General features: G+C 39.8%; 1 protein-coding gene across 4 annotated transcripts in view; it reads right to left on the bottom strand.

The window, feature by feature from the left end:
- The window catches only part of LOC129762761 (serine-rich adhesin for platelets-like), a 151,167-nt gene that overhangs the window by 77,441 nt on the left and 51,077 nt on the right, over positions 1–22,649 (bottom strand). The window contains exon 1 of one of the 4 annotated variants that reach the window (XM_055761284.1): positions 11,031–11,683. The exons of the other annotated variants lie outside the window; for them this stretch is intronic. The gene's annotated coding sequence lies outside the window, so the exon portion shown is untranslated. Of the gene's footprint in view, positions 1–11,030; positions 11,684–22,649 lie in introns of those variants that run through there. 4 annotated transcript variants of the gene reach the window in all.

Here is a 22,649-nt window from a genome sequence, read left to right on the forward strand (position 1 = left end):
GCATCGATGACGCTAGCCGAGTCGGTAACTATCAGAATCGGCTTGCTTGACGAAATAGTTGCAGCTTCGAAGATTCCGGCAGCCTCGGCTAAGAACACCTGGCAAATGTCGACAAGTTTCTTGCTGGAAAAAAGAGAGTTATTATGATCGCTTACCCCGAAACCAACTTCTTGCATCCCTTTGGAACCGTCCGTGTAGTGAATTTCGTATTTGTGAAATTTTTTGAAACAAGTTCGACAAAGATTTGTTTCAGACTCACAGAGCTCACCCCAGCTCGGAAGATGTCCCCAGAGACCCCAGATAATTGAATTATCCACTCGAACCACCGGCAACCTCCAGACGTTAGTCCCAAACCAAAGCTATTTAGCTATCGGTGGAAGGTTGGAGTTTGCACCTGCTGCAAGATTTCGTTCGTTAAAACAGTTTTTGACGTACAGGAGGTCAAGGATATTGGCCCTTTCACGGAGCAGCTGTTCTGGCCGACTATGGGGATGGGGATCACAATACTATGTGTCCATTCCGTACTTCAATCAGAGGCCATTAAAGATGTCGAGGAGAGTGGTTTGACCTAACGGAGACAGCTGCATTATCATCTTACAACCGATGCAGTCGGGACTGGTGGACTCCCTTTTGCTGGAGCGCAATGCGACGATGAGTTCTTCGGAGAAGTGTTTGTTGAACGGTTTTCCAACCTGGTCGTTCGGAATCACGAATCGGTTGACTGAGTTCGTGTCCGCTTTTTACCGTCGGATAAACTCAGAATCGTATCAAGAAATTTAGGACAGTTCAGCGAAGTATTCTCGAAGTATGTTCGCAGTGTCGAATGGACCGCTGTAGGTTGTGCAACTCGCTTGCTGGATAGGGTTTTAGCAGGAAGCCAGTTCAACTGTCCAGTTTGGCCCGGCTCACTAGTCGCCTCACCCTGATGTGCTGCGCTCGGTATCTGTTCATTGCAGTTTCTTTCTCCAAGTCATCGTGCCGGATTCGTTTTGCCGCAAGCAGTAACTTCCTCCGTTTCTTGATTTATATCAGGCTGTCAAAAAAGTCCTGCGGTGTTTTTTTTTAATTTTCATTTGTTCATAAAATTAGTTACAATCATCTGTTTTAAGTCAAATATGCGCCGTTTTGTTCGATGACTTGCTCCCAACGAGATGCCAACTTCATAATAACCCTGTTATAGAAGCTCGCTTCCTTATTGGCAAAAAACTCGGATAGCCAATTTTCACAGGCCTCTTTTGTGGCTAACTTCTGACTACCTAGCTCGTTCGCCATGGACAAAAACAGTTGGTAGTCACTTGGTGCAAGGTCCGGACTATACGGCGGATGCAAAATAACCTCCCATCCGAGCTCCCGGAGCTTCTGGCGCGTCACCAAAGAAGTGTGTGGCCAGGCGTTGTCCTGATAGAAGACAATGCGGCCTCTGTTTATCAAAGATGGCCTCTTCTTCATGAGTGTTAGCTTCAAGCGGTCCAGTTGTTGGCAGTACAGGTCCGAATTGAGCGTTTGGCCATAGGGAAGCAGCTCATAATAGATTATTCCTTGACAATCCCACCAAACACACAGCAGAACCTTCCTGGCCGTTAATGAGGGCTTGGCCACCGTCTGAGCCGCTTCAGCGGCATGAGCGGTACAACCTTTGGCTCTTGTTGAATGTTCAGTGGACTGCACAACCTTTGGCCCGTGTGTCTGCAAAGAGTGTGTGTATGTATTGCCGCGACTAAGTAAAAGTTTATCGATCGGATAGGAGGGATATGAAACGGGGACACAACGAAGGAAATATCATTAAACGTTGACATCGGCGTTTCTGAGGAACAGGTATAGATGAAGCAGAAGATCAGGATCCCGGCTACCTAAGATATCCCGGACGGGGATATCCAATTGTCTGCCTTGTGCTCTCAGTGCTCTAGAGAGCTGAGTGCGAGCAGCATGGAACCGGATACACGACCAGACAACATGCTCGATGTCGTGGTAGCCATCGCCACAATCACAAAGATTGTTTGCTGCGAGCCCAATGCGATAGAGATGCGCGTTTAGGTTGTAGTGATTGGACATAAGCCGAGATATCACGCGAATGAAATCACGACCTACATTCAATCCCTTGAACCTTGCACTCGTCGAGACCTTAGGGATAATCGTGTGTGACCAACGACCGAACTCATCACCACTCCACATGCGCTGCCAACTTACGAGCGTATACTGACGAGGAATGTGGAAAAATTCATTATAAGCAATTTGCCTTTCAAAAAGTGTGCCTTCTAAAGCGCCCACCTTAGCTAGCGAGTCCGCTTTCTCATTCCCCGGAATCGAACAATGAGAGGGAACCCATGCTAAGGTAATCTTGAATAATTTTTCGACCAAAACACTCAATAGTTGTCTTATTCTTGTTAGGAAATAAGATGAGCGTTTATCAACTTTCATTGAGCGGATTGCCTCTATTGAGCTGACACTGTCTGAAAAAATAAAATAGTGGTCGATAGGCAATGTTTCAATGATCCCTAATGCGTAATATATCGCACCCAGTTCAGCGACATACACGGAACAAGGATCTTTGAGTTTGAAAGAGGCACTGGAATTTTCATTGAAGATGCCGAAGCCAGTGGACCCGTTTATGAATGAACCGTCAGTAAAGAACATTTTATCAGATCTAACTTTTCCCATATTCTGCCGAAAATATCGGCGGAATAGAATCGGAGCGTAGGTGATCTGGGATTCCATGAATTTTTTGTCGCAATTCTGATGTCGATGTTCGCTAGTTGCAGGTTTCATATCGCCTATTGTTCTTGACTCTAGGGGAGTTACGTCTGCGAATTTTGAGGAAGAGCCTACTGTAATCAACCATTTTAGTCCCTTCAAGAAGAACACATCTACCGTTCTGAATCATATTTCGGACGCTTAAGGCATATGATGCAGGAAACAGGTCTAAACTTTTATGCATAGGTATTATTTGGTTGATACTTTTAATAAATTAGTTCAATATGCTTTTTAGCTTTCTACTTTGGTACCTATTTGATTGAAAACATAAAAAAATCATCGAATAAAATGCTTTTCAAATGAAGCGAATGGAAATCAAACTTCGGACACTGAATCAAATATCGGACAGATTGAATTCAAATTTCGGACACTATGTTTTGTAATTTTTTGAACGAAAATTACATTACACTTGATTATATTTTATAATCAACTGCGAAACACTTACCAAGTAATCACAGTAAACTGTTCACGATCATGAGAACTGATGAAACGCGGGAGAAATTTAAATATTTATGAACGGGTAAATTCTACGTGCACACGCTAAGGAAATGTCAAACACTTAATCTTGTTGTGTCTATCATCATTGTCACGGACGTTGCGTGTAGAAATGAACTCCGTGAAGTGAAAGTGTTCATTCCCGTTTATAAGAGACATGTTGGTTAGATAATGTCGGGTGTTTGAACGTTGTGTCGGTTGCATAATTTTGGACGTTTGAACGTTATGTAGGTAAAATTAATACAGCGTATGAGATAATATACCATTTAATTAAACGTATGTTTTAGAATGACAAGTTTACGATTATACCTCGATGATTAGTTTGCTGAATCAAATGCTGGCTCAAAGATGAGGAGGAATACTTGATTGCTCGGGAATGAGGTAGTTGTTGAACATATGGGAATATAATTTTACGCTAGAGATAAAACATGACTATTATGTTTAATAATTGAAATCTCACTTACTCTTGTACTTAGCTCTATCTTACTCGTTTGAATAGTGAGAAATATTTAGGATATTTTTTTATGAATCGTTTCTACAATTTTGATGAATAATTATATCTTCTATATCTCAGAACAAACCCGAATTCATCCACCTCACGATCAGTATAATCTGAGCTACTCCCATATGGGATTCTGAAGTTTAATCCACTCATCCTTCTCATTCTCGTGTAATTTGATATACGGGACATGAGGTTTGATTTATTATTTAAACAGCAACTGGTCAGCAGCGTCAGAAGCATAATCCTCATAGAAAACATCTGAAGGGTTTCAAAGAATTTGACAAAAGCGGAAAGTGATTCAGATTTTCTTTAGACGGATATCAAAATTATGGAAAAAGAACTAGAGAAGAATTGAAAAACAGTATCTTGTGAATGCTTTGCAATGATAGACTCATTCTTTCCTTGTTTGAACTTATTATCACTTTTTTAATATTCGTTCATCCAAAGTATGTCTTCAAAACAATACCGTTGAAAATATCTATAACGTAAAAAGTTTTTATTATCGTCCTGATTCTGGTCTGGTCCGCCAATTGTGAATGTTTGAATTACAAAAAAATAGCTCTGCAATGTTGGAAAAACTTTACAGTTATTATTTTATATTCAAAATATCAACAAATCAATATTATAAATAATCAATCATAATGATCGTATTTGGGCCAGTGGTCTCCATTGCCATATTTTGGTGTTGCAACTCTCTCTTAGTCTAATCCTGAAAATAGAAACAAAAAATTTCTGTTCATTCAGGACAATCGGAAGTAGACCTTCGCCATGTTTCAATGGGCCTACGGGAACTAAAGGGTGTGTCACATCAAATTGCATCACGGAAAAAACGCAATAGAAATTCACCCAGTAGACCGATCCTTTTGAAAATTTTAGACAGTAAAATAAAAACTATTAAACAACTTTTGGCATTTTCTTTTTATTCATACTTCGAGCCCAAGCCCGTATGCTCGCACCTTCCTCTTTACCCCGTCCATAAGGTTCTGTACAACGTCAGGTTGTAGTTTTTTTTGAACAGAAATCCATTTTCTCTTGAAGTCCGCCTCCGATTTGACAACTTTTGGGTTCTTCCGGAGGGCTTGCTTCATAATCGCCCAATATTTCTCTATTTGGCGAAGTTCCGGCGCGTTGGGCGGGTTCATTTCCTTTGGCACGAAGGTGACCCCGTTGGCTTCGTACCACTCCAACACGTCCTTCGAATAGTGGCACGAAGCGAGATCCGGCCAGAAGATGGTCGGGCCCTCGTGCTGCTTCAATAGTGGTAGTAAGCGCTTCTGTAGGCACTCCTTAAGGTAAACCTGCCCGTTTACCGTGCCGGTCATCACGAAGAGGGCGCTCCGCTTTCCGCAAGAGCAGATCGCTTGCCACACCATGTACTTTTTGGCAAACTTGGATAGTTTCTGCTTGCGAATTTCCTCCGGAACGCTGAATTTGTCCTCTGCGGAGAAGAACAACAGGCCCGGCAGCTGACGAAAGTCCGCTTTGACGTAGGTTTCGTCGTCTATTACCAGGCAATGCGGCTTCGTCAGCATTTCGGTGTACAGTTTCCGGGCTCGCGTCTTCCCCACCATGTTTTGCCTTTCGTCGCGGTTAGGAGCCTTCTGAACCTTGTATGTACGCAGGCCCTCCCGCTGCTTGGTCCGCTGGACGAATGAACTTGACAAATTCAGCTTATTGGCGACATCCCGGACCGAACTTCTCGGATCACGTCTAAACTGCTTAACTACGCGCTTGTGATCTTTTTCACTGACGGAGCATCCATTTTTGCCGTTCTTCACCTTCCGGTCGATGGTTAGGTTCTCGAAGTATCGTTTTAGTACTCTGCTGACCGTGGATTGAACGATTCTCAGCATCTTACCGATGTCCCGATGTGACAACTCCGGATTCTCGAAATGAGTGCGCAGGATTAATTCACGACGCTCTTTTTCGTTTGACGACATTTTTCCAAATTTACGAAAAATTGACAGTGAAGCATGGCCAACGTGATCTATACACTCTTATCTGATTATAAGCGAAAGCTAAAGATATAATTCCTGAAAATTAAATTTCTACAGCGTTTTTCCCGTGATGCAATTTGATGTGACACACCCTTTACATTACATCCCATAGCGCATTTTCCGAATCCAAGTAAACAAATCTACGTCCTCACGATACGTCAGAATTTCGTTCTAAAAATGCCACCAGGCTGGTAATTTGCTGTTTGTTTATCTTTTGTCTCTTAAACAAGTCGAGACAAGATTCAAAATGTTAGCAAAACAGCTAAATAAATACGAAATTAAACTTACTCCATTCCGCGTGACTAGCTTTCACCATCTAAAACACAAGTGACACAAGTATACCTGCTTTTCTCCGTGACATGACAGTATCGTGGTAATCATAATAACACCGAGTTCATCAACGTTGTCACGACGGATGAACTCTTCCGGATTCTACACACACGGTGGCAGCCGTAATAAGGTTGTATACAATTCACTTCGTTTTCACCGTGAAGTGACGTTCGTGATCAGGCCGAATGAGTAGTGTTGTAAGATTTTTGCCGATTATGTTATAATTCAAATGTATTTCCAATGTGAAGAAGCAATTGTGATATTAATTTGATAGTTATATCATCTTTTAATATAATCGATTTAGCGTTTTTTTTCTAAGTTGCAATAGGGTGACCATGAAAAAACGGTTTTTTTAGCAAATTCTACATCACGACCACGACCGTTTGCGCTTCACGTTGTCGTAAGTGACCCACTTTTCATCGCCAGTCACCATCCGCTTCAGAAACGGGTCGATTTTGTTGCGATTCAGCAGCGATTCACATGCGTCGATACGGTCAAAGATGTTTTTTGCGTCAACGTGTGTGGCACCCATACATCGAGCTTCTTTGTGAATCCAAGCTTCTTCAAATGGATAATAACGGTTCGATGACTTATCCCCAGCTCTTGGCCGATGCTACGGCTGCTACTATGCCGGTCTTTCTCGGCTAATTCAGCGATTTTGTCGCAATTTTCGACGACAGGCCTTCCGGAGCGTGGCGCATCTTCGACGACCTCTACACCAGAACGAAAACGTTGAAACCATCGTTGTGCGGTGGAAATGGAAACTGTATCGGGTCCATAAACTGCACAAATTTTATTGGCAGCTTGAGATGCATTTTTGCCTTTGTCATAGTAGTACTGTAAAATATGTCGGATTTTCTCTTTATTTTGCTCCATATTTGCGACACTATAACTCACGAACGACTTAACCAAACAAAACAATGCCAAGGACTATATTATAGCGCGCAAAAATACCTTTCAAACAAGCTATAGTATGACTCGATACAATGAATACACCTAGAACTACGCGCTTACAACGACACCTAGCGGAAATACCGCAGGACTTTATTGACAGTCTAATATTTTTATGTCCTCAGACGATCCGCGCTCTGTTCCCAGGATTGGGCTTTATTTTAGGGATGGCGGATTCTGCTACCTATGTGATGATTTCATGGAGCTTCTGCATGGGGGTCGGGTTGTCTCGGGCGATAAGGTCCACCGACTCCACCGATTTGAAAAAATCAGCGATGATGTTCCCCCTAACGTCCGTTACTTGCATCGACCGGTTGTGGTGGTGAGCGTTGAAGTTCCCCAGAACGATTTTAGGCTCTCAAACACCTCTAGCAGCTTGCTTCCTAAATCCGGAATCTTGCCACATGGTAGGTATACGGAGACTATGATCACCGGAATTGGAGATTCTATTCTGACCGGAATTATCGCTAGATCGGTGTTGATTTGCTTACGTTTATGGGGGATGTTCCTCTTTACACCCAAAGCTACGGAATTTTGTAGTACGGAGCCCAGCTTTATGTACCAGTGGTATTTACCACCGAGGATCTTCTGAACGTTCGTTGGAGACACTAGGTTTATTTCTTGAAGAGTGATGGCTAAAGGACACAGCTCCCGTTCTAGGATCTCCAGCTCTCCAAGGATCTCCAGCTCACAGATCATTGATATTCCACTGCAGGGCCAGGTTTGTTGATTTGATGTCTGTTGGACCTCGCTGGCGATTGATGACGTGGTGGTTGGTTGGTGGAGTCAAACTATTGGTTGAGACCAGACTCGAGAAAACACCCTGGGTGGACTGAGGGGGGCTTGTTAGCTGTGGTATTGTTTCATCTGGAGAACTAATGGGAGGCTAATCAGTAGAACTTACTTTTTTGTGCGTCTGCTTCCTCTGTTTAAGCAACACGAGGGCCCTACGATCTTCTGGCCGGATATAGCTTCGTGCCACTATTTAAAGAATGTCCTGGAGTTGTACGAAGCCAACGGGGTCACTTTCGTACCCAAGGACATGAACTACAAACCCCCCTCCCTCCCCCTTATCCTACGCACCGGAACCAAGGCCCATAAAAATACTGGGTTATTATGTAGCAGGCACTATGAAAGCATCCCCAGGAGGTCAAAACTGAGGAAGACATGAAGAAAAAGTGGGTTTTCGTACAAAAGAAGCTGCAGCTAGATGTTATACAGAACCTTATGTGTGAAGTTAAGCGTAAGGTGCGATCATATGGATCATATGTTATGGTATTAAAGATGAATGAAATAAATATGTCAGAAGCTTACTAACCGGCTACATTTTGATGTCTGAAAGTTTGAAAAAGATCGATCAACTAGGTAATTTTCTACAGCGTTTTTCCGTGATGCAATTTGATGTGGGCCACCCACATAACAATTTTCATAGATTTAAAGTAACTGCACAGCTGATCAAGAAGTTGGATTTTTTGTTGTTGAAATATTTGGAATACTTGGAGTTCTCCGAAACTATTTGAAATTAGAAATATTACTTCTTCACAAACAGCAAGTTATTTCAATTTCAATACTAACCTGTTTGTCTACAATATATATTTCATCAGTTTACTGTGACGGTTCAATAAATATTACGATAATTTGGAGCAGGATAACGATCCGGAAGGTGATTACGTATATTTTCATTAGCAAATAAAAAATGCTGCTCTACGATTTATGTTATACTAATTTAAACGAGAACAGTCCGATAAGTAGCCTTAGCCTACAAAAAAAAACAAAAATTTTGAAAAGTGACGATTTATTTCTCAACATAATCTCCTTTTAACTCGATACACTTGACCCAGCAATGCTCCATCTTCTTTAATCCATCTGAAAAATCGAGGTCTGCAAAGTAGGCCTCCATGGCGGCGATGATCTCCTCATTCGACTCAAATTTCTATCGGCGAGTGACTTTTTCAAGTTTGGAAACAAATAAAAGTCGCGCGGGGCCAAATCTGGAGAATACGGTGGATGGGGCAGCAGATCGTAATGCAATTCGACCAATTTAGCCATGGCGAGGGCGAAATTTCCTTTTTTTTTCCATTTTTCTAAAATCCGCGGACACGCCCGCTTCCACACACGGCCAAAACAAAACTACGAGTCCGATTCGGCTCGGACGATGAGTCTAAGTACTTATCGGACCGCCCTCGTATTGTTTATGTTTTACGTTTGCAGATTATTATCTCTCAGCACAAACACTTGGATTTATTGGAAGAAGTCTCAATATTTTTTATCATATACAGAAAAATCGACAAACGCCCATTGTTAATTCGTTAAATCACAATATCTGAAGGATTTCACTAGTTATGTCAGAGTGAACTAAGTACTCATAGGCATTCACAGATCAACCGTGGTCTATCCGTAATATTTGACACCATTGTTGAAGGGCAAAAGTTGTGGAGGAAAAAGGGAAAATCAATTAAAACATTCCAAAAAATATAGAACATCAAGTTTCGAATTGGTTTTTTTTTATAAAAATAAATAAAAAGACATTTGATCCGTTCTTATTTACCACCGACCAGTTTCAATGTTTGAAACCTACTGCCAGAATTATGACAAATTGTAGTGGCTAGCAATGAACTTTTAGTCATATACTTCCAACACCACTTTTGAAATAAAGCAAAAAAAAATCACGAGAAATCAGCGAAAACTTATTCAATGTATCAATAGCAAAACGTATTCTATTTTTTATATTGTGCACTCCGGAAGAAAAAAGAACGTTTAATTGTGTATTGTGGAGACTTCACAAGAAATTCAAATGTTTTCATTAATTTCGTAGGCATCTTCTTGCACTTCTCTAAAAATCGTTCTTTATTCACATTACAATCGTAAACAAAAAAATGAAAAAAACTGCACAACGGGAACAGAGAATTTCACTCTTCAAATGTGTTCAGCGGAATCGAGGAGATGTCCTCTCGATTCTTCCGATGATGCGAAGTGCTTCCATATAAAGTCTTCGTTTTCTATTTTTAGATGTCCTACAAAGAAATCAGAGAGCTGTATAAAAAACTGTATTTCCAAAATTGATTTTATCGTCGCATTCTTGAACACGTCTCAACTTCTTTGTTGATATGCCAAACATTTGTCCGCTTTTTAATTTCCAAATTTCGAGCTCACTAATTAGTGGGACCCAAAGTCTTCGGCGCCGGTTTGAAAACGCCACTTGTTACAGCGGATTAATCAACGCATCGGTTCGCGTGCTCTGGACCGTTCTGTGCTCACACTCTCAGTAATGAACCCACGGACAATTATCACTTAGAAACAGCTACCCTCCAAGAAAGTAGTTTCAGAGATACGCATCATCCGTGGGACCGCTGCGCTGCTGCCCGGCAGAAGGCAGCAACAGATGGTCCAAATTTACATATCCCGCCACCGCGAAGATGTTTTCGTTTATTTCTGACTCAAGCTCAGCATTTGTACCGCCGAGAATGCGGTCAGCGCTGTGTTCGAAACGCAATTCCCACTTCCTGGGTTTCGTGGGCTGCCCACTCGAGCTTCTCGATGCGAGCTTACTCACCAACTTCCACCTCCAGTTGATCTTGCTCGGCTCAACTCACAGACGGAAATCTGGCATTGTGCGCCACCTACATCAGCGAAATGACGTGTTCATAGCCCAATATGGACCTGGAGCTGCAGTCGCGAATGTTTTCACGAAAAAAATTATCCACCGAAATATGGAGAAGTTTCTTCGCCAAATATCATGGGTGAAGATGAAAGTTTTGAAATGATCTCACTCTGATTGTTCTGCGTTATTCATTTCAATTTAAACACCTTCTTTCGTCTCACAAACAATCTGTTTCTTGCGGTATAATGAGTAATTGAATTCTGGCTGAGCGCACCGAAATATTCTCCGTTAAATTCCCATATGTTGTTAATTGGTCGTTTTATAAGGATAGCTACCGAATGCTTACGAGCATTTATCGCCACGCGCATACATCAATCGAACAAAAAAATATTCCCATTCTCACCTTTTTCCTGGGGCCGAAGAGTTTAATTATTTTTTCTTCTGCTTATCTCCAACTAACTCTGGACAGGTCAGCTTGTAGAAATTTCGTTCGCCTGGGGTCTATCCTTTGTTTGTAATGTAAATTCTTCCGCGGTTGGAAAGTTGCACCGTATCTGCGCTAATTTTTTGTTGTTATGTTTTGTTTTGGCACTGACACGAACGGCGAATGATTAGAAATTTTTCTTCTAACTGGATCACAATATATTCCGCTTGCGCGACACACTTAAAGAGCACAAGCCGTTCACACTGATATCTTCGCGAACTCGCGTCGATGTATATATATTTTTCGAACAACACAACAGTTACGACGCTCTTCTTCAAACAAGCAAATCTTCGGTACGGAAAGTTGGTGCTTTCCTTGGCACTACCTGTTGCATTGCAGATTCACACGACGGCCACAAACTGACCACAGAGCTCGAATGCACACCGAAAAATAAAGCAAATGCGGCACGAAACAACTGGGGTTAACTAAAACCAAAAATTCCTATCTCTTCGGGGGGTTCGTTGTTTGCTCGCTTAAGTCGCTCGAAACGTTCGGAAACAGAACAAACAAAAAAATTAATGCGGCGGCGCAAAGAAAACGTTCTTTACCGATTCGCGGCTAAAATCAAACTGAGCCAGCATTCAGAAAAGCATGACCGGAAAAAAGACCACTTGGAGTTCCACCGAGGGTTTGATGAGTGTGGTCTCTCTTGAGTTACCACCTTAAGGCCCCCCCTCGCTCGGGAGAGTGGCGGCGGTGGTGCATAGAAGGTACGCGATCGAGTAAATAAATAACAGCTTTGAACGCCTCCAGAGTAGTTCTTGGACCTGTGGTACCCCCCCGCTAACAGTTGAACGAGCGCGTCTGAAGTAATGATGCATTTTTTTCTCTTGAGACACAAAGACCGGATTGAATGACGATAGAGGCTTAGAGGGCCAAAGTAAGAGTAAGAGTGCACGGGTCTGCGAAGGAGGACAAACGACGATGGTCCGTTCGTGTGAAGCATAATGCGAAAATTCGAGCAGCTAGCTTATGAGGGCAAAGGGAATCTCCGCTGATATGCTGTTGCTGGATCGTGAACTGTTCTCTGGATCGAGTCAGAAATTCTTGGAACCTGTTCATAGCGATCTTTGTTATGGGTCGTCTGCATTTAGCGTGACTACCGAGTTCATAAGCGAGAAAGGGGAATAGAGGGAATCATTTCGCAAAAACAGAGAATGTTTGGCCCTCACGGAGAGGGTCTCTGACGGACAAGCAAAAACAGCATAGAATGGAACATACAAGAAATCGATGGAGCAAATCGTCTATCTGGGGAAAGTGTTGCACTCATACAAACACCTTCAGCAATCGTAGGTTGTTTTTTGAATGCATAGCTTACTTCCTTTTTAGCTTGCCAAATAATAATATGTTTGCAGCTAATTTTCCACTTTTAAGTTGTTGTTATTTGAGCATATCCACATTGTTAACCTTATTTTGTTTGTAACAAAACCGTCACTTAATACATTTTACATTTATGCACAAAAAATATTCACCTTTATTTCGTGCTATATTTGATTTGCGGAAAATCTGTTTGTCTGTATGTATGTGCTGTTTAGACTCGAAAGCTACTGAACCGATCAACGTGAACATTTGTAAGTAGTTATTTTCTAGTGCAACAAGGATTGGTGTTCTAACAGTTTTGAGAGTTTTTGGGTTTTTAGTTGAACGACCTAATGGATTGAAACGCTACTAAACCGATCAGTGAGGACATTTGTTCAGAAGTGGTTTGGAGTAGGTACTTTTGTAGTATCATCTGTTGCGGTTGCATTTTTTAATCAATACAACAAATCTTATTTGCATTAAAATTACCCAACTGGGAACAACTCTATTTCGGTTTCAAGTCGCAATTACACGACATCTGACCCGGAGTAACAAGATAAATCACTATATGCCCAGTGAAATGAAATTAAAGAATTTTTTTTCCAAGGTGGATTTTCAGGAGGGAGCATTTGCTATACCTTCGCGGAGCACAAATTTCCCGCGGGGCACTATTTGAAAACCCCTGTTATATCATCTTTTTATGCCTCATCAAAAAATCATCAACTTTTTCTTTAGTTAATAGCTCAATTGCAAAAACGTTCCAATTTAAGTTTGCTATAGAATCTGATAGGTGAGGTTCTGACCTATCTTTCACATTGTCAAATACAGCTGGGAATGTATAAACTATGACCAAAAGAGAGAGTCGATGTAGAGAAATCGATCAAATCACTTACACCCCTTTCATTCTAAGCCCCTCAAACATATTCAGTTGCTTTCTTTCGAAAAAAGGCGAATTTCGTTATTTGTGTTGGAGTATCAAAAATTACTCTTTTATGAGGAGGCTGAATTAAATGACTATTAAAAGTGAATGCAAACGGAAAAAAAAACATATTTTCTGGAGTTTTTTCATTCAATTACATCCTATTCTTCAAATAAATACCAATTAAGCCTAAAAGATACACAATAGCAATATTACAGAGAAGCTCAACTTTCGGTCTGTGAAACCGTGCGCTAGTATACGGGTTATGATTTTGCACGCGAGTACAGAAGGGTTAAAGGGTAAAGATTTTCCAAACAATTTACTGTCAGAGGATACGCCTACTACGACCGCTAATATACAATTTTTTGTTCTCAAGTCAACAGGCCACATGACAGTCAACAGTTTCACATCCATGAATAGCGGAACCAGACGCACAGCAAGCAATACATTTTACTCATCAATTCATTTTCAAGACAACAAATCAGCAACAAGTCACCAAGATAGCTGTTACATCAAACAAGGAGCTGTGTGAGAATGCGAGAGAATGCATTTCAAACCTCTAATTTGCTTTTTACAAGGTACCTCTAAAGAAGAAGAACGCTCGCCATGCATACTCAATACAAAACAGTATGGCCAGCTTGTGTATTGCTCATGCGATAGCAATAATCCATCATGAACCAATCATCTTCAGGTGAATCTTTAAAACCACGCAAATCATCGACTTTTTACAAGTCCACCAAAACTTTATACTAAAGTTAGTTAGTTGTATAATTTTTATCCTTTCTAAAATAATATCCGAAGAGATAAACAGCGCGCGAGTAGAAATATTTTCGGTCGATTGATGCAAATATCTCTACGAACTATCGAGAAATGGCGAAGCTTAAATCGCAGTAGTTCCTATATCATTTCTTATCGCCCGTGCAACGATCGCTCTAGCATGTTATTCCATTCTTGTATCAAGCTGTGTGTGCATGACTCAGCATTAGGCTCGGTAGTTGGCTGTAGCGATCGATATCGATTTAGGCTCGTTGTATAGGTAACATTTCACACTATTTTTTTTTGCTGTTTTCTTGTTTTTTCCATTCAGTTGTGAGCTACAGGATGTTAACAATGTACAATGGTCCAGGAGATGTATTCAAGTGGAAATTAGCATTTAGAGCTCGACAATTATTCTCTAGACCTAAACTGTCTTCGACGAAGTTGTTACATATGATAGAGCACTCATTTTTATGTTATCGAAAATAGGGTGACCAAAATTGTCGTTGAAATAAAAAATCTATAATATATAAATAAACATAGTTCGACAATGTTTTAGTCCCAGTTATTTGAGACATCTTTGTAGAATAAAGTTTTCTTCTATCTCTTGAAATAGCCGATATAGCGCCTTTTTTCTAGGTTACGTTAAGGTCATCATGAAAAAAACTGTTTTTTGCTCTAACTTTTATATTTCAAATTCTACATACAAACTCTCTTCGAAAGACTTTTAGAACATACTAATACGAATATTTTGCGATGAAGAACTCAACTTCACTCGAAGTTATTGTTATTTCATCCCAAAAAACACGCGTTTTTCAATTGTTTGTCATTCTTTCGGGGGCAAACATAAAAAATGTTTGTTGACAGAAAAGAAAAAAATTCACTCTATATAATACGTGATTTTCAAAACTATGTTATTTTTTGTAAAAAATAAACGGTTTTTTACACTAACTTTTATAATAAAAATTCGACATAATGTTCTCGTACGACTTTTAGAGCTTTTTCCATCATTTTGCAGAATTTGTCAATATCTTAATCCAAACATTTTTTACCTAAAAACTCATGATTTCAATTTTAATTTACTCAAACACAAAAAAATAACATAGTTTTGAAAATCACGTATTATATAGAGTGAATTTTTTTCTTTTCTGTCAACAAACATTTTTTATGTTTGCCCCCGAAAGAATGACAAACAATTGAAAAACGCGTGTTTTTTGGGATGAAATAACAATAACTTCGAGTGAAGTTGAGTTCTTCATCGCAAAATGTTCGTATTAGTATGTTCTAAAAGTCTTTCGAAGAGAGTTTGTATGTAGAATTTGAAATATAAAAGTTAGAGCAAAAAACAGTTTTTTTCATGATGACCTTAACGTAACCTAGAAAAAAGGCGCTATATCGGCTATTTCAAGAGATAGAAGAAAACTTTATTCTACAAAGATGTCTCAAATAACTGGGACTAAAACATTGTCGAACTATGTTTATTTATATATTATAGATTTTTTATTTCAACGACAATTTTGGTCACCATATTTTCGATAACATAAAAATGAGTGCTCTATCATATGTAACAACTTCGTCGAAGACAGTTTAGGTCTAGAGAATAATTGTCGAGCTCTAAATGCTAATTTCCACTTGAATACATCTCCTGGACCATTGTACATTGTTAACATCCTGTAGCTCACAACTGAATGGAAAAAACAAGAAAACAGCAAAAAAAAATAGTGTGAAATGTTACCTATACAACGAGCCTAAATCGATATCGATCGCTACAGCCAACTACCGAGCCTAATGCTGAGTCATGCACACACAGCTTGATACAAGAATGGAATAACATGCTAGAGCGATCGTTGCACGGGCGATAAGAAATGATATAGGAACTACTGCGATTTAAGCTTCGCCATTTCTCGATAGTTCGTAGAGATATTTGCATCAATCGACCGAAAATATTTCTACTCGCGCGCTGTTTATCACTTCGGATATTATTTTAGAAAGGATAAAAATTATACAACTAACTAACTTTAGTATAAAGTTTTGGTGGACTTGTAAAAAGTCGATGATTTGCGTGGTTTTAAAGATTCACCTGAAGATGATTGGTTCATGATGGATTATTGCTATCGCATGAGCAATACACAAGCTGGCCATACTGTTTTGTATTGAGTATGCATGGCGAGCGTTCTTCTTCTTTAGAGGTACCTTGTAAAAAGCAAATTAGAGGTTTGAAATGCATTCTCTCGCATTCTCACACAGCTCCTTGTTTGATGTAACAGCTATCTTGGTGACTTGTTGCTGATTTGTTGTCTTGAAAATGAATTGATGAGTAAAATGTATTGCTTGCTGTGCGTCTGGTTCCGCTATTCATGGATGTGAAACTGTTGACTGTCATGTGGCCTGTTGACTTGAGAACAAAAATTGTATATTAGCGGTCGTAGTAGGCGTATCCTCTGACAGTAAATTGTTTGGAAAATCTTTACCCTTTAACCCTTCTGTACTCGCGTGCAAAATCATAACCCGTATACTCGCGCACGGTGTCACAGACCGAAAGTTGAGCTTCTCTGTAATATTGCTATTGTGTATCTTTTAGGCTTCTTTGGTATTTATTTGAAGAATAGGATGTAATTGAATGGAAAAACTCCAGAAGATATGTTTTTTTTCCGTTTGCATTCACTTTTAATAGTCATTTAATTCAGCCTCCTCATAACAGAGTAGTTTTTGATACTACAACACAAATAACGAGGTGGAGGCGATCCGGCGTAGTGGTAACATCCATGCCTCTCACGCTAAAGGTCACGAGTTCAATTCTCACTCCCGACATTCTTCCAAAAATGGAAGTAAAGGTGACGAACCAGCCAAATGAGTTGAAAGTCACTATAATACAGATAAAAAAAAACAAATAACGAAATTCGAAAGAAACGAAATTTTTCGAAAGAAAGCAACTGAATATGTTTGAGGGGCTTAAAATGAAAGGGGTGTAAGTGATTTGATCGATTTCTCTACATCGACTCTCTCTTTTGGTCATAGCTTAGCCTCAAATACATTCCCAGCTGCATTTGACAATGTGAAAGATAGGTCAGAACCTCACCTATCAGATTCTATAGCAAACATAAATTGGAACGTTTTTGCAATTGAGTTATTAATTAAAGAAAAAGTTGATGAAGAGAAATCGATCAAGTCACTTACACCCCTTGCATTCTAAGCCCCTCATTTCATGAAAGTATAAAGAGCTATAAAATGATATCAAAACGTATTAATCGATTGTGGTTTTATTGGTGTAAGAATCAGAACATACCATAACTGCATGATCGAGAAAAACATATCTTATTAGCCCCCGTCATTTAAATAAAAAATTACAACAAAGCTCTTTTCTATCTTTCAATATAATCGATTTAGCGCTTTTTTTCTAAGTTGCATTAGAGTGACCATGAAAAAACGGTTTCTTTGCTTTAACTTTTATATTTCAAATTCTACATCAAAACTGTCTTCATACGACTTTTAGAGCTTATTACATCATTTTGCGATGCAGAACTTGTCACTATCTTAATCCTACCAAAAGTTATTGATGTTTCTTACCCAAAAACTCATGATTTCAATTTTAATTTACTCAAACACAAAAAATAACATAGTGTTGAAAATCACACATCATGTCGATTGAAATATTCTCTTTTAAATGCCGCCAATAAAGTTTGTTTATGCTCGCCCCAGAAGGAATGACAAACAATTGAAGAGAGCGTATTTTTTCGGAAGAAATATAAATAACTTTGAGTTAAGTTGAGATATTGACATGTTCTGTATCGCAAAATGTTTGTATTAGTAAGTTCTAAAAGTCTTCCGAAAACAAATGTATGTAGAATTTGAAATATAAAAGTTAGAGCAAAAAACAGTTTTTTTCATGGTGACCCTAACGTAACTTAGGAAAAGGACGTTATATCGGTTGTTTCAAGAGATAGAAAAAAAACTTTGTTGATGTCTGAAATAACTGGGACTATAACATCGTGTTTATTCCACCCGAAACGCCATTACCATTTTTGCTTCACGGAAATGCACCATGAAGTTCAATGTCGTCAATGTCGGATTGCATCGAGTACTTGTCGAAGCTTACGGTGAACATGCTCATGGAAAATTGCAATTTGCTTTAAGTGGTTCAGATTTTGACGTGAAGAACGAAGAACCTGAAAAACTTCCGAGAAAGTTCGAAGACAGTGAACTGCAAGCACTTTAGCAACAAGCAATCGCGGATCAATTGAATGTGACTGACAATAACAATTTTAATTCATTAAATTGTAATTATTAATCTTTTACATAAATTGAAAAAAAAACACAAGATATAATAATTTTGGGTTCCCGGAATAAATCGCCACAGAAAACGACTGCAACAGAAACCACCGCTTATAAAATGTGTAGTAGGCTATAAATATTGTGGCGCGGTATTGTATTTCAAAACAAGAATTAACCGGGCAAACGTATCGCCCCAGGCAAACGTAACGCCCCGGGCAGACGTATACCGTCCGACGCTCGCTAGAGCTCGGTCGGACATTGCTAAAGGATCGTATCCTATGTTTCAAACTAACCGGGCAATCAGTGGATCCCAGGTTTGCGTGCGAGACACCGCCGCTTCCGACGGCGGGTCGGCGGTGGACTCGGATTGCGTCATCTTGGCGGCATGGGCCGCCTCGATTCCTTATCCTCGCCAAATGGGGACTTCGTCCCCATTACATTGTCCTCAGAATAAATTTCGAAAAACGAGAACAAGAGAATAAATTTATAATAGAAATGTGAGGCACATGATGTTTTTCCCGCGCCAAATATTTCTAGCCTACTACACTTTTTCTAAGCGGTTGTTTCTGTTGCAGTTGTTTACTGTGGCGATTTATTCCGGTCACCATAATTTTGGATAGAAGTAAACATAGAAGAAAATGTGATTGCTTTGTATGCCTCTGTCGATCACCCCTACCTGTTTTCATTCACCGACAGATATCCATTTCGAGAACTTGGAACAAGTAGTGGAAGTTAACAAAAATAGGCAAGAGAAAAAAATCCTACTGTTTATTGAGACATATTCGAGCCTATCATAACGTACCGGCACGTAAAACATTGTGGTTCCTAATGTGGCTGATTCGAATCTTTCGAGAACATGACTGAGTGACAGTTTGTCTACCATGGAATATGGACACCTATGCGCCCCAACAGGCCTCCCCCGCAACCGTCATATTTTGGAAGGTTGGAATAACACAACTCCACTCAATTTGAATTGATCCATATGTATCTAATATTTATCACTAATTCGATTTTCAGCTTTGAGTTTTTTCTATTCACCGTTTCACTTATTGAAGTTTTGCGCGCAGGCAATCTGTCTCAGGAAACAAGATTGACGACGCATAGTCAACGAACGAGCGTCAAAGACATCTAAGATGGACAACTTGTCGCTCCGGATTGTGAATGGCTACTTTCCTGTCTGCCATAATAAACTATAAACCACTACGAGAAAGTTGTTTGGACAAAACGGAACCAAGGCAGAAGCTTTCGTCACACAAGACGGTTTAATCCCATGCGAATGTGACATTGATGAGCATAGAAGCATCGAAAATGGTCCATGCCCGCATTTATTCAAGTCCCAGTTTTGTTCCAACCAAAGTACGACTTCCAATAGCTCAATGGTGTTGTACTGTGTATATTGAGGAGTGTTCGAAAAATTGTGTCAGCGTCTTCCCCCAAACTCGTAGGCCATTGCAAACCTGACGCAATTGGTTTAAAATAACCAGTGACGCTGGCTGGCGACGCGTAGACACCTGTAACTCCCACACGACCCGGAGACAGTAGACAACGAACGTTGCAGTTTCGCGCGAAACGGTGCATTTTAGTTCGACCACAGAACTGGCCGGCAAGAAGGTGCCTTCGTCAATATATCACACACTCCATACTGGGAACCCTAGAACTGATAGTGATGGTCGAGCGTAGGATCTGTCTGTCGGCCGTCGACTGGGGAAATTTATTGCGCGTGTACGACATTAACCATGTCATGCTGAGACGGTGGTGCAGGTGGAATGAGTTCTACATTGTGAAATGAACTCCATGTTTGCTAAATGTTTTGGTTTTCGGACGATGGTAATCATATTATTCATACAAGAGAACTTCTGCCGACACAAATGGACCAAAAGTATCCACCGAGCCCGAATCACCCGACGATGACATACAGCCGATGATTTCATCGTGAAATCGTAAATCATTCCATTTTTATGGAAACTTGTTCGCTTGGAACGAATTTATGGTTTCTGACGCCCGAACAACGACATCCTGTCAAACCCATTTCACTTCCTTTCTGGCGGCAAAGAAAGTAGAGCTACCCTCGAACCATACCGTCCGCAGAGAATCTAATACCCGCCAGGGCGAACAAATTTATTGTTCAGTCTTCAATGCAGTATTTATAGTCGTAAGGTGATTTCCTTTTTTGAAGCCGTCCGCCCAGTGGTTGACTCTTTGTGTAGTTTCGCTAAATGCTTCGAGCGCCCACACATCATCTCGCGTTATAGCGCGCTGTTGTTTTTCGCTGGAACTCACATCTGCCTCATATGGTAGCGGCAAGCGTTCAATTATACACTGCTTCACTGCTTGTTTTTCTTCTTTTCCTAGACGAGATTGAGTGAAGAGAATGAGAACCTATGTAGTCACTTGCCTCTATTATGCCATCTGACGGGAAGAATAATGGTTATTTTTACTCTGAATATTCGTAGTTTTTCTGAAGATTTTGTTGTTGTTTGAGAACCCTTTCATAATCTTCACCACCAGTGGATTATATTGTGGACCCTTGGAAAAAAAAGTTACCACTATATCTGAAAATCACATGAATCGTAAATTGATTATGGTAAGCTTTCATGAAATTCTTATTGTGATTATAATCGTCATCAAAAACTCTACTATCAAGAAATATTTCTGGTACTTTTGCAGTACTTTTTTGTATAGGCAGCTGGAAGCAGGAAAGCTCAAGATAACTTTCGTATCATTCAAAATAAGTAGTAAGTAAAACATTCTGGATGATTTAGATTCCATAATCAATGTGGAAACAGCACTATGGTTCTATTGCAGATATTCTCTACTTTTTCGCACTTCCCAGAATCATTTCGTATAATCCTTTCACATATGAGTTTGAGTACATTTAATTAAACAAACTCATTCGATATACCTGCTGTAAGAAGTTATTACCCACCAAATAGATAGATGCGATAGAACTCCGACATAGAGTACTACAAGCCTCACAATGCTAAGGCATTTTTTGTGCACTTAACAAAAATCTGGGTCGCAATTTGCTGCAGCATGTGGTTCTCACGTAACGATGAGTTACCTTCCTGAGGGTGATGTCAACGATCCATACGCTTATGGAGAAATAAATGTTATACTGATACCGGATTCAGCATGAGATGCAGCCAACCATATATCCATAACCTGAATAACCATGGGAAGACACATTTTTGGGAACAAAAAACATTTGAGGTTGTGCTCATTAGAGCACCAATAACATACAAAATAAAAACAAATTCCTGCAAAACTCAAGAACTAAGCAAGCAAACGGAACCAAATTTGGAGGTGGAAGTTTTAAGAGGCAAGAAATGTTTCTATTGTGGTACGACACTCCTCCCCCCTCTCTAAGGGGGGCTGTCATACAAATGAAACAAAAATTTCTGCATAACAACTAATTAAGCAAACGGAATGAAATTTGTCATGTGGAGGTTTTAGAGAGCACGATACGTTTCTATGGTGTTTTGACACTCCTCCCCTCTTATTAAGAGGAGGTTGTCAGGCAAAGGGGTAAGCACGAAACTCGAGTAAGGAATCGTCATATCTAAGATGTCATAATTTTATTATATTTTCTGTATCAAATATGTATTCCATGTAAGGGAGAAACATGTTATTTGCAAGTGATTGGAAAATCTTGAACCAGAATTTGGTCTGAAAATAATTTGATATTACAATGACGAATTTTGGTAGAAGTACAGGTCGGACTCGATTATATACAGACTCGATTATATGTGATTCGATTATATACAATTTTGGACTCGATTATATACAGTTTGAAAAAAAATGTTTTTTTTTATATTTCAAATATGACTTATTTCAAGAGGGTAAAAGAAGTTGGGTGTCAAAGAACAATTTGTAGAGCGGTTAGAGAGCTTAAATTTAATTGATAGATACAATCTAGTTCAATATAAATTATTGAATAAAATTAATAATAACACATTAAAAATTATTAACTTTTAAGTTTTTCACTTCCGAAATGTTATTAAAATCCACTAATTTAGTTTTTTTTTCCCAAAATATATTTTTTATTAAGGCACATGTGGCGTTAGCCTGACGGGGCCGGGAGTCCAATATTTTGACATATTTTGTCTTACAACTATGTTAGTAATATGTAACCGATTACTCGCGGTTGGCTCGAGGTTAGTATTACAAGTGTTCTCATAATTGGTATGTTGCAGTCTTCGATGCTCTATACGTGTGCCCGACACGGGCTACTTCCTATTGGGATGCAGCTGACCATTAATCAGCAACGCTCCCTAATCTGTACCCCATATCTA

Source organism: Toxorhynchites rutilus, chromosome 1, assembly GCF_029784135.1.
Source record: "Toxorhynchites rutilus septentrionalis strain SRP chromosome 1, ASM2978413v1, whole genome shotgun sequence".
NCBI lineage: Eukaryota > Metazoa > Arthropoda > Insecta > Diptera > Culicidae > Toxorhynchites > Toxorhynchites rutilus.